This window comes from Tyto alba, unplaced genomic scaffold (assembly GCF_018691265.1).
Source record: "Tyto alba isolate M040663 unplaced genomic scaffold, T.alba_DEE_v4.0 Super-Scaffold_26, whole genome shotgun sequence".
Taxonomy (NCBI): Eukaryota; Metazoa; Chordata; class Aves; order Strigiformes; family Tytonidae; genus Tyto; species Tyto alba.
The window spans coordinates 19823038-19836170 of NW_024881300.1; the positions used below are offsets into that span (position 1 = coordinate 19823038).

A 13133-nucleotide genomic window follows, 5' to 3' on the forward strand; every position below is an offset into this window, starting at 1 on the left:
GCTGAGGCAAGGTGTCAAAATGTTTCTTCTTGACTTTTAAAAAAAGAAATTCTGACAGGTGGAGGGAATGTGCCCTACAATTATAAGATGAAGATAGCAACTAAGCAAACAACTCAACTACAGAAGTGCCTTGCATTAACAAGGTCAAGTCTTCATAGTACAGAATAAAATGCAAGCCCATACCAATATAGACACTGCAAACTGTGTGACACATGCACAGTTCCATTGCTGGTTCAGTTCAAAGCAAGATATGGAGACAGAAAATGCTAACTCGCTCAGTTGGAGAAGTTGAGCACAACTACCATTGCCTGCAGATGAGCAAAATTAAACCATCTGATTCTGCCAAAGCAAGCCACAGTCAGATTGGAAAATTAAGTTACAGTCAGGGCCACTCAAGCGATAAGTATATTTGGATACATGAGGATACACCAGTAGAGAGCACTTTCTGTTAAACTGGAGTAGACAAAACCTGTTCCTCTGCTATTTACCTTTGCTATTACCATCAAGAGGTGCAGGAAGACAAACATAATAGCCATAGCACAGGCCCCAGCCCTCCTTGTGGCCCTTTAGCAGCCAAAATAAATTGAAGCCACCCTCAGACAGGTCTGAGTAGGTGCAAGGACATTACAGGGTCAGTGGCGATCATGTGGAACAGAATAATGAAATTCGGGGGTATCCAGATGAGTATCAGTGATTGCCATAATCATATATCACACACCACAGCTGTACCTCTGTCACTTGTGTTTTGGGCAGATAGTCTGGAGTCCAGTATCCCACAGTAATGAGAAAGGGACTAGGATGATCAAAAAGGGTTTTTCCACATCTAACTTCTCTGATGCTGTTTCTTTTGAAAAGGACTGTATGGTACTGCATTTTTTCTACCTTTGCAGAAAAATTTTATCTTAAAAATATTCTTATTAAATAGTCTCCTGCTGGGATTGAGTTACAGATTTGGGTTATCTGAGCACTCCAGAGTGCTCTGAAAATAGAAGAGGGAAAATGCTTCAGTGAGGGAGAAAATGCATGCCTGTTTGTAAATGTTGATGTGAAATTTCCTTGAGTGCTGGACATGTAGAGAATTGTGGCTACTGAATTAATTTTCTCACTAAAAATATTCTAGTCGACTCCAAATAGTGCCTTCTACTCATCTGTGTTTCCAAGGGCCTTCTGAAGATTTTCTCTTTGAAACCAACCTTCCTTTCATCTTCTGCTTTATCATCTTTGGTGATGCTTTTTGGGGTCTGTTACTTTTTCTGAACGCATTTCATTCCTTTGTCAGGCTGGCTTGCGTGTAACCATTGCTGTGTCTTCCATTGGAAACATACAATTATAGAATGGTTTAGGTTGGAAGGGACCTTCAAGATCAGCTGGTTCAACCCCCCTCCCCCGGGCAGGGCCCCCTTCCCCCAGCCCAGGGTGCTCCCAGCCCCGTCCAACCTGGCCTTGAACCCTTCCAGGGAGGGGGCAGCCACAGCTGCTCTGGGCACCCTGGGCCAGCGCCTCACCACCCACGCAGGGGAGAATTTCTGCCTTAGGTCTCATCTAAATCTCCCCTCTGTCAGTTTATAACCATCACCCCTCATCCTATCCCCACATCCCCAATCCAGAGTCCCCCCCCACCTTTCCTGTCCCCCCTTTAAGCCCTGGGAGGCCGCTCGAAGGGCTCCCCGGAGCCTTCTCTTCTCCAGGCTGAACCCCCCCAACTCTCTCAGCCCGGCCTCCCAGGGAGCTGCTCCAGCCCCCCCAGCATCTCCGTGGCCTCCTCTGGCCCCGCTCGAGCAGCTCCGTGTCCTTCTGCTGTTGGGGGCCCCCGAGCTGGCCCCAGCACTGCAGGGGGGTCTCCCCAGAGCGGAGCAGAGGGGGAGAATCCCCTCCCTGGCCCTGCTGCCCCCCTGCTCTGGCTGCAGCCCAGGGCACAGTTGGCTTTCTGGGCTGTGAGCGCACATTGATGGCTCACAGTCAGTTTTCATGCATCAGTTGTAGACGCATCTCAAAGTCTGCTCATGAACAAGGCCTATGTGGTTTAAAGCATTGTAGAGCCATAGAAAAGCAGTCCCTCTGCCAAGGAGTTTGTGATCTAACCCCCAATCAGCAGTCTAACTCTACAACCAGCTCCACCCACCCTAATCCTAACAATCTAATTTAAAATATAAGATTTCAGTTACACACACCTAGAGACAAATTTCTGATTATGTAGCCAGAGTCTTCCTTCAGTGTGGTGTGGAAGTTTCCCTTTTAAATCCAGACTGCTGTAGATTTATGTCATACTAATGACTGAATCCTTGCCTTGGAAACTAGAAGATATTCAAGGTGAGCTGGTACAAGTGTGTCTACATATACTGGGCAGCTGGAGTCCCAGGGCAACACTTGTATACTGTGGTGATGTTGAAGAGGGTGTGCTTCTAGGAGTTTGGTTTGCCTTAATGATGATGTACAAATGATTCTGCCATCATTCATCTGTATTGTTTTCTCACTGGTTTTATGTTATGAAGGGAGAGAACAGTTGAGTAAATGGCCCCTAAGGACATCCTTGCTAATTACTCAAAGTTAATCTGGAATTTGAGACAGGAGATAAATCAAACATCTGATAAAATAGTGTATTGCTCATTGCTCTTGAAGGGAATGATTGTTTCCTTTTAATGAGCTGTATTGAGAGTTTTGGTTTTTATCTGCATCTTCAACAGTTTGGGGAAATGCACTGTTCCCTAACCATATCAATGTCCAAACAGATTATCCCAAGCACTAAAGTTTAGAAAAAAGTTAAATGCTAATTTAGAGGTTCTGATTGTGTCCTCTGAATTCAGCTACCTCTCTCCATTGATCCATGGGTGAGCTAAAGGAAATTAAAACTACACAGGAAGGTGATTCAGTCTGTGCCATCATTTGTCCTCTGATGGAAGTATAGGAACTCTGTATGCCCTCTCCTTTTACCACTGTGTAGCGAGCAAATATAGAAAACACTGCTCTTTAAAGCCTTTCTCATAGGCCTTGCAAATACTGATGACTGAAGAAAACATAAACATCTTTTCACTTGTACATTCTTAAGTTATCCTGAAAAACTGCTTCATCGTGTAGGATGCTTTTCAAGGAACTACGTCAAAGAGGAGATTACAGCTACTAGAGAAATCAGACCACTGGAGATGACCCGTTGTCAATATTAAGCTTCTCCTTAAATCAATATGAAGCTGTCACATTGAAAGGAAGGCGCAAAAATCCAACCATGCTGCAGCGATGAAGCTGTCAAAGTCAGAGCACTACAATACATTCCTTTTAGTGATCATTTCTTCCTGAGCTCATCAAGTAGAACATCTTGGCTCGGTGATCTTGCTGAGAAACACCATTTAAATTTAATAGATACCCAGCATGGTGCCCAACCTCCAGCCATCTTTTCTGTAGCACTCACTGCTTGAAATCTAGTTCAGGACACCTGGCCCTGTGCTCTAGATTAATCTGATCTTGGTTTTAACCAGCATAGTGGGGAAGCTCTGCAGCATCACAGATGTGTGCTTGATGCTCTGTGCAGTTGATTTATTATGGTGAAACCAAATGTACCTTCTGGTGTGAGAGGAGGTAGAGGAAAGATAATGTTACTTCTGAATCAAATTATCCTTCTTTTTTATACTTAATTAAGGCTGAAAAGCTTTGGCTTCAGTTTACACAGACGCATTGTATCTGTCTGCCTGTAAATTTTTTACCCTTTCACATTACAACAATATCTCTGTATTTGGTCCTATAAAAATTAATGGCAAAAACCCTATTGATTTCAGCTGAGCAGAAGCCAATAGATGCTGATTTCACCTGGACAATGTTCTTTAACAGATGTCCCTCAGTAATAATTCATGTAGTTGAATCCAACATAAAACTACGAATGCACAATAAAAAAAATCACAATTCCGAGTCTGTTTTTTTCCTTTCCACTTAATCAACAGGAGCAGAGAGAAGGACCAGATGACCTGTAACAGAAGGTCTTTATAACATTGCTGAAATGAACATAATCTTTCTCTCAGAAAGAGTGAGAGGGTAACACAGTACCTTATTACTATTTATAAGACATTTTCTTTGGTGATGCTTTTACCACACCACATTTGTAACAGTTGAAACATAACCTGTATCGGAAAACCTGGTAAAGTGGAAAAGATTGTTGTTCCGTAGAAGAGGATAGTGAGGTACAATTTCAATTATGGGGTAACAAACAGAGCTTGTATCAGATGACACAAGGATAGGAGATATTGCTACAATGTATTTGCATGAAGTAATTGTGGAAGTACATTAGTTAACCACTGCAGCAACCTACAGGGTGTCCAGCCACAGGGAAGCTGTAAGTGCGTGGGGAGACAGATGAGAGTTGACCGGTTCTGTCCGGGAAAATACTGGAGGTCCCTGGGAGAGTCTGAGGTATTTACAAGGCTCCATGGAGGTTTATCCTGAATCAATCTCGTACACCAGGCTGCTGAAGCAGGAGCTCTCTGGTCTCTTCTTAGTGTTCAGTGATATCTGAACATAAACTGTGGGTGTATCTTTCTCCCTTCCCTTGAAATAGTGGAAGGTCAAATCTGGCTGTGGATTCAAATACTCGATTTCAGGCTTATCTGTGATTTATATTGGTCTGTCCTGCTTGTAACATGAAAAGTACTCTATTTAAATAAGAAAGTGAACTCTGTTCCTATTCCAACTCCCATATCCCTGATTCAATCTAAACCACATTTCCCTCACAAAGAACCTTTCAAAAGCAAAGAATTTCAAAAATCACTGCTATGAATGGGTCAAGAATCTACATTGTAAAGAACTCTCCAAATGATCTATCACCATTGCAGATTTGCTTGTTAGCTTGGATTTCTTGGTCCAGCAATGGGTCAATTTTCACACACACACAAAAAGATCTTTTGTTTTCACAATTATGTGTGAATCTTATGGAATCCTTTTAGAAAAAAAAATCATATCAAAAAGTTTCAGTGTAACATGCCAGAACCAGTTGCTTTGAAAACATCCCTGCCTTGAACGTGTTCTTCATTAGGAAAATGTATTCCCAAACTGAAGTTAGTACCAGTTTTCAAGAAGGACTCAAGTGTGTTCTTGCCTTAACATCTGTGGGTATAAATAATGTAGTAAAATGTGAATTCAGAAAAATTATTTGTGTATATTTGAGAAGGTAACTTGTAACTACGTAGTAATTCTGACAACCTGCTTGTAAATGCAGAGCTGTACTCAATTCAGATACTAAACCCTGCATAAAGGAACAATATAATTATTGCTGGATCACACTTGCAGATTGGTTTTACAAGTTGCAACCAAATAAAAGAGAGAAATTGCAGACTGGCACAGAAGTGTCACCAGGGAGCAACCTTGGGAACAGTTAAGCTTGGAAAGGAAGTTTACAGTGAAAGCTGTTTTGTTGTTGTGATTTACATTTCCAATAAAGCTAAACCGCAGGAGAATTTTGGCCTGTGTGGGGTGTTTGCAAGCTGGTGAATGCAAAAATGTGGACTTTTTCCACTAGCCAGATTTTACAACTTGCCAAAAAAATATCCTTACCGAATGAAAAGCTGTAAGCTGTGCATTAATATTAGGGATAGTTGCATTAATAGGGCAATAATTAACTGGAAGTTGCCCTAACGGGACTCTTCTGACCTTAGTTTGAGATTTAACGTTTATCACTTTGCACAGGATTTGCTATGCAAAATGACTAGTGAGCGACTTCCTCCCCTTTCCTTGTATGCTTCATAAGGGTTTGGTAAGTAAAATTCTTTCTGCACACTGTGAGATTGTCTGTCTGGGAGCAGTTTAAATGCTTGAACAGGAAAGACAGAAACTTGAGCATACATTTCACTGCTTTTACTTCAATTTTTGAGCTTTGTGCCCTCCTGCCTCGAGTGAAGGGTCCTACTTTATGGTGTTCGTAGCAAGAGCACAGCCAGAACCTCTCCACCAGCTCCACAGGCGCTGTCTGGGTTGCTGCTCCGCGTTGTGCCTCTGGGTTAAGTGAAGGTTTTGTGTGTTCTCGCTGTTTACCCTCTTCAGAGACTTTCAGTTTCTATGAATTTGCTGAGAGGAAAACGCAGTGATCTGCAAGCAGTCGGAGGTGGTTGTCTGGGGCGGCAGCGTTTGAAAAGAGGGTAGAGCAGGCAGCTGGGGACCAGTGACCAGTTCCATACCTTGTTTTAATCTGCCCTTATATATCTGTTGGAGATCTTTCCCAGCACATCATACAGACTGTTTTGTTTTTTTTTTTTTTTAATTTCAGTCCAACATGCACTAAACCCAAACTTTCTTGGTTTCTTGCCTGGTTTACGTTTAAGAGGATGAGCTTGTGCTGGCTTAATTTAATTCCACATAAATTCTTAAATTCTTTTCCCACTGAAAGTCTTCAGCTTTTCTGGCTGTGCTGAAAGTAGCATTTGGTGTAAATCATAAACCCTACTTCAGACAACTTAATCTATTCAAAATGGTGCTGAAAGGAAAAATGAGCACTATTGCAAACAAAGGCTTGTGTATCCTTATCTAAGGCTGAGAACCTTTCAGCTATGAGAGACAAGTTTTGTCTCTTCCAGCCATAACACTTTAAGATATGACTATTTCAGCTGTTAGCTCTGTCCCTCTGTTCAGTCTAGAGTAGAGCTGGCTCGTTCATGCTTTGTGACTGAAAATGCATCTGAGTTCAGTGAAGATGCAGTTTGAATTAGTTCTTGTATTATTGTACCTGAGGCAGTGAAGATGCTTGGAGTTCAGAAGAGAAATGAGATCAATTCTAATCATCTGTGCATGGCAGACAATTGTATTTTCCCTGTTTGTTGAGCCCAGTAATTGGTGTTTCATTCAAGCATCTATTCCAGAAAGTGAGCATACTTGCTTTGTGTAATAGAAGAAATGGTGAATCAGTCAATTGCTTTGACTGTTTCTTCCAGAGGTTAATGACCTTCCCTTATAAAAATGTGTGTCTAGTTTGTTGTTTCAATTTGTCTGATTCTTGTTCTGTCATTCTATTCTCAGCTACAAGATATCAGTTCAGCCCTCAGCAAAACATCATTTTCTCTCTTCATCCCTCAGCACTAGATATTCTTGGAATATGCCATCCCATCCACTGCAATTAAATCACCAGCTAGGGCAAAAATGTGTTCAATTTATGACTGACTCCTCCGTGCACTCATGTAATAATCCTCAGATAAACTGATCATGAGATTGGACTGCTTAAAGACAGTGTTTATCTTTCCAAGCACTTAAGGCATTAAGTATCGGTATGAGAGGAAAATGAAATGTTATCAGAGAGTTTTCAGAAACATTAAGAGGCTTGGTGCAAGGAAGACCATCTAGTAGATTTATGGTTTCATCTGGCACGTTCTAGCTTTTAAATAAGGAAGATGAAAATAATAAATTTTGTAATGTTACCGATTTACAGCTCTGATGTAAGATATACTGCTCTATACAGATCGTGATTAAGATTCTCTATCAAATCACTCCATAACTGCATCCATATTAACCCAGTGACAGTGTGATTCTGGAAGCTTAAGGATTCTGCAGAAAGTTTACCTATTTATGTTAGAAGGAAGATATAGCTAGATGTGAGATGCTTCCTGGAAAACAGCTTAAAAGAGAAAGCAAGTGCTTATTTCTGACTTTTAAGTTTTTTGTGATTCTGTCTGAAATGTTTTGCATTAACTCTGTAATTCCACCTGAACTGAAGGTGTTTGGGAAAAAAAAAAAAAAGTCAAAATATTTTCAAACAGACTATGGTATCTGATGACAGCCAATACAAGGATATTGAGAACAGCTGCTTGTCTAGGTAGCACAGTGAATACTGATACATTGATACAGATACTGAAACCCTTTCACTGCAAAATAGACAAGAGTCACTTTTCATCTACAAAAGAGTATAGTGCTTCTCTCTGTTCTTATTAGTTATTTTCAAATGCTTTTAATAGCCTACAGATAACAGAATAATTTGTCATTTTATAACATGAATATCATTTTACGATAAAGAATTATGATTCTTTTTCTGAAAAAAATGCTAGTAATTTTTACATAAACCTTTAGGGGGTTTTGCAGGATTTTTGCTCTCAAGAATTGTGACAGCTTTTATTTTTGTTTTGGTTTGGAACTGGGCAAAATTGAAACACTGACATTTTAAGTCAAACACACTTTTTGTGTATGATAACACACCCTTTGTTGTTACATTCTAGGTGGAAGAGAGCTGAAAATTCAGACTTTCTTACAGCACACTTTAATTCTTTTCTGAGCCCTGTATTCTGTAGTCACATTTCATATAAGTTTCCCCACATTAAACTTTTCCTGGTGTGTAGTAACCTAGAAATCAATGTGAGAAGGCAGCATTCACACCTTCGCATAGGGGTGATCTCACCACAGCTCCTTTGCTCTCAGAGTCTCCGACTCCACTGAGGACACCCCTGAGACCTGTTTGATTTCTGATTTTGGCAAAACACTTCCTCCCATGAAAACCGACATCAGAATTAACTTCAGTGGGACAAGACTCAACTCTTATTATTTTTAAATCATGTCACTAATATACTTACTGGAGTCTTGCCCTGGGTGTAATAAAACCTAGTTTAAATTGCCGAAGGGTTCAGCTGCTGCCTTTTACAGCTGCATTGCTGTAATTTGCCAGTAGGATGTATTACATCCTGATTACCGTTTCTGTTGAGTGATAGGCCAAAATTACAAGTCAGAAATGTAGCTAATCATGATAAAGGAGATAAGTCTATTCATCTACTGCCTGCATTTAATATTTGCAGAACAGATGCTGTTTGTTCCCCTTCAGCTGCATTTACATGGAAATGCACTTTCATTCTGAAGATGTCTTAAGGTTAATGAAAAACCTTATGGGACATTTTGATGGGGGAGGGAGAAAGGTGAAATATCTTGGAAGCTTTCTCTTTGTTTCTCAGCCCTTATAAACTTACACAAATCAATCGGTCAGTGTAAGATGAGCAAAGTGAGCTACTCCAGGCCAGAAACAGATGTCTGTGAAAGCTGAAGAGACCATGTTTTTAGCAGATGGATTGCCAGCATAGGTGAAAATCACACTAGGGAAGTCTGTACCACTCCAGGGATTAAGGCCTGAGTGGGCTCTGAATGGTCTTTTATTGAACTCATTCCCACCAAGCAATACACAGTTCATCATGCTGCAATTAAACCGTCTCTTTCAGTGTTTTGCCTTATTGGGCCATAAAGCCAAGCCTCAGATGAGGACTGAATTAACACATTGCTCCCATTATACACCAGAGAGGTCCCAAAAGTGTGAGATTTGGGGGTGGAGGAGGTCTCACTTTATAGCTCAGTAAGAGCTATATTCCACTTCCACAAGCCCATGGTTCCAGTCTGGGGAAATCTGTGAGAGATCCCCCAGTTCCCTGCTTTCAGCCCCCGCCCAAGCACCACCGCGGCTGTAAGAGATGCGGTGCCAGGAGTAAGCGGAAGCGCGTCCGTCAGGGACGAGGCAAGAAAATGAGCTTCTGTCGTCATGCCTGGAACAGAGCTTATAGCTCATGTCTTGACGGTGATTAAACAATGTCCCTTTTTGTGCCGTGTTGTGGGGCACTGAACCGAGCCAGACTCGTACCGTAATGCACTAAATATCTTGCATCTCCCCTTCACCCCTCTCTGCAGCTCCTCCAGTACCTTGTTGCTAAATAACTGCAACAATTCAAGCTGGAGAGATTAGATCACCCCAGGGGTCCGTACAGCAGAGCCTATTTAACACCAGCCAGTAATCTGGCATTATGCACAATTTGGGACAGCAGTCTATAAAAACACACGGCAGTTTCCATGGGCCGGTCTGTGCAGCCAGGGTTGCCTGGTTCAGCTATTTTCTATTCTGCAAAGGCCCACTTACTCCTCAGAGTGAGAATTTGCTGTTCACGTGTTTCAGCCTGCTATGACTCAGAGCAGCCTTGCTGTCTCCCATGCTCAAACCACGACTTTGCCCTTGGGTACTGAGCCTTTTTCTCCCTGATGCCTACCATGGCCTCCTAAAGATCTCTTGGGGGGTCACCCATTCACCCCATCCCTTACTACCATTTTATGCACTGCATAAAAGCCCCCCCCCCAATCTGGGCTTGCTAAAATGCAGTCATCTGCTGTGTCTGACTCTCTGTATTAATCAAGATTTTGGAGGATGTTTCGTTCAGCTCTGTTGCTCCCTCCCTGCTAAAAGCGGATGCTGCTGCCTCATATCTTCTGTACTCATAATGTGGAGGAATAGAAAATCCTTTGGCGATGCCAAATATAAAGCAGCCGTTGAATCGTTTCAATCTGTTCCTTGCCAGACACAGCCCCCAGCGTGCTGCCGTCGCTGCTTATGCTCTCCCTCATTTTGTCAGAGGCAGAGCAGAGTCTCCCCGGCCCAGAGCCCTGACATACGGTGAAGCCCCCACTGAGCTGCAGAGCGAGGGACGCTGCAGGCTCCTGTAACGCAGCCCACAAGCCTTTGTGTAGCAGCAGGTCTTTAAAGCCTGATGAAAGGGCTGATAAGGCAAAACCAGGCTTTGTATACTAACTGGACACAAAACAGGGCACCTGACTATATAAAAAATACATTAAAAATGAAAAAGAAAGCCTATGTCTCATAAGGCCATTAGCATAAATCCCAGGATGGAGCGTTCTCAGCATTGCTCTGATAAGGTGAGGAATGCATATATTAAGAGGCTATCTCCCCAGGCTGGGCTGTGGGGTCCTGTAACACATGGGCCTCTATTTCTGCTTCAATTCCATGGTAAAAGGCCCTTTCCTAAGCAAGGGTATTGTGCTCCAGGAATGACAGTACAGTCTGGTTTATACTAATCCTTCTGAAACACTCTGAGACCTCCTGATGAGAAGTATTACAGAAAAAAATAGCTATTCTTAATTCCTTCTTTGTCTCCACCACTCTGGGTGCAAAATACAGTCCATTATAGAGTCCCTAATATATCTGATCAGAGTATCAGCCACTTGCAGACATTCAGCTACACTGATGTGCTGTGAATGAAGATACTGAGGAGGCCTGGAGTCTGAAAATAGACAATTTCCATTTTATGTTGTGTTACTGTGATACGCCAAGCGTGAGATCCCAAATGCGTCACGAATAATTGATCTTATGCTTTTATTCTTCATGTCCCAGTCTTTTTTCTGCTCAAGTTTTGACAATTGTTTCTTGCATTCTTAATTATTAGCAAGGAAGGATAACGCATGCAAACACTGTGGGGTAAATACTTTCCCAGTCAAGCAACAGCAGACCCCAGAGATTAGTTTTAGCCTGCAGAACAGATTATGAGTTACACCGGGCGTGTATAGCCCCTGTGACTAGCTGAGTTGCTCCTATTGCAAACATAAGGGTTTGACATAATACCAATAAAGTCACTCTCCTGAGGGAAATTAAGACCATTTGGTAATGCTGAAGTATAATCAAGATTTTAAAAACAAAGCCATTTGATGTCTAATTCAGATTACTCTTACAGGAGTGATGAGTAGAGAGAGAGGGAAGCATTGAATTCTTGAAACACATTGTGCCCCAAACACTCCTAGGCAGCCACCTGGGATGTACATTCATCAGCTTGGGCTGGGGTCGGGGCTGGGTGTGTTTCCAAGACATTCTTTGTGACAAAGATAATCTTATATTTGGCTGAGGGTTTGACAAGCATAGACTTAATTAATTTGGCTGTTGCAGTGTTGTTAGAGGAAGAGGACCGTACAAAAAAGAACTCCCCAACAGCTTTTTCAGAACTGACCCAACTGTGCTCCAGTGAGGCCAGGGACAGACCAGCACCAATGCTTTTGTACATCTCATCCAGTTTTTTCCCCACAAAGTTCTTCAGAGCATTAGCAAGATGGTATTGCTAGGTAGTCTGCCTGAGAGGATGGACTTGAGGTGAGAAACAAAACAAAATCCCACTAATTCTCTGTTATTAGTATCATTCATTAGGCTACTTTTTCCATAAGGATTTATCTTGATGTCTTATCACAAATGAATAATTCCTTCTCTTCCTCAGTTTTCTCATGTGTATCTAATGTTGCTCATGCAATTGCTGTACTAGCAACTGCAAGCTCATTATTCCTGTGCTTAAAAAGGGACCATATGTGCCAGTACACCATAGAGGTGATTCAGAGAGGGAATATGGGATCTTTTATGTTCTGTGAACTGGACTGACTAAAGGCAAATGGGATGGTTATCTTGTGTGAGTACTTTGGAGTCCCACTTCAAACCACTGCAGAATTCAGGAGAAAATCAGGAGAAAATCCAAGTCAGGCCTGAATGCAGGGCACTGGGCCCCAACAGCATTGTCGAAGTTGGCATAGAACAGACAGACCTGGAGAAGTTACCTGGAGGAGACAAATATTTAGAAAAGATTTAGAAAGTCTTTAGAAAAATACTCTGTGGGAGGCATATGCTGACTGAGGATAGCAAAGCAACCAAGGAGGCTAAAGCGATGCCTTGGCTTCCTCCAATAATGGAGCCAGCTCTCCAAAGACAGCACAAGTGCTCTGCTTTGTCTTGCTCAGATGCCTTTGAGTGGCTGAGAAAGCTGTTTTGCCTCTGTGCTGAGCTCTTTCTTGATCAGTGCTTCGAACCCCACATCACAGCTGGTGCGGATGAATTTCTTGTGATATTGCTGCCAAGATTCAAGACTAGACTGAGATTGTTGTCTGAGTACCCCACAAGCTGTCAAATAAAAGTTTATCGTGGTCACTGAACCAGTAAGGCAAAGCCTCAGAGCATCACAAGCTTTCTACAAATCTCTCTCCTTCCTGTCAGTTATGCCTGTCCCTACTGTCGACCCTGTAAAAAATAATAATTTCCCTTGTTTCAAGTTCTAGTAAGTTCAGTCCAGAACTGTAACGCCCATGTAAGCCTGTGCAGGAAGCTGCAGAACTTCATTCTGAAAATGTCGTTCTTGCTCCCCAAATCTGTTTCTGACCTCTCTGCATTTATTTTACGTGGGTGTGAAATTCTCTTTGACCTAATTACAATTCCCACCTGGCATTTTGGTGCTGGAAATTTAGATGTAGAGCAGCTGAATAAAAAGTGTGTCAGGTGCACTGTGGTCACCTCTGCCTTTCAGAGCGGAGACGAGCAGACAAGGGCTGCAGGTGCTGAGATCATTTTACATTTAAGCCAGTGTTTAATTCTCCTAATAGCCCCAAGATTG

General features: G+C 42.2%; 1 protein-coding gene across 1 annotated transcript in view; it reads left to right on the forward strand.

The window, feature by feature from the left end:
- Positions 1-13133, forward strand: part of KLHL36 (kelch like family member 36) — an 80117-nt gene that overhangs the window by 24192 nt on the left and 42792 nt on the right. The gene's annotated exons all lie outside the window — the stretch shown is intronic.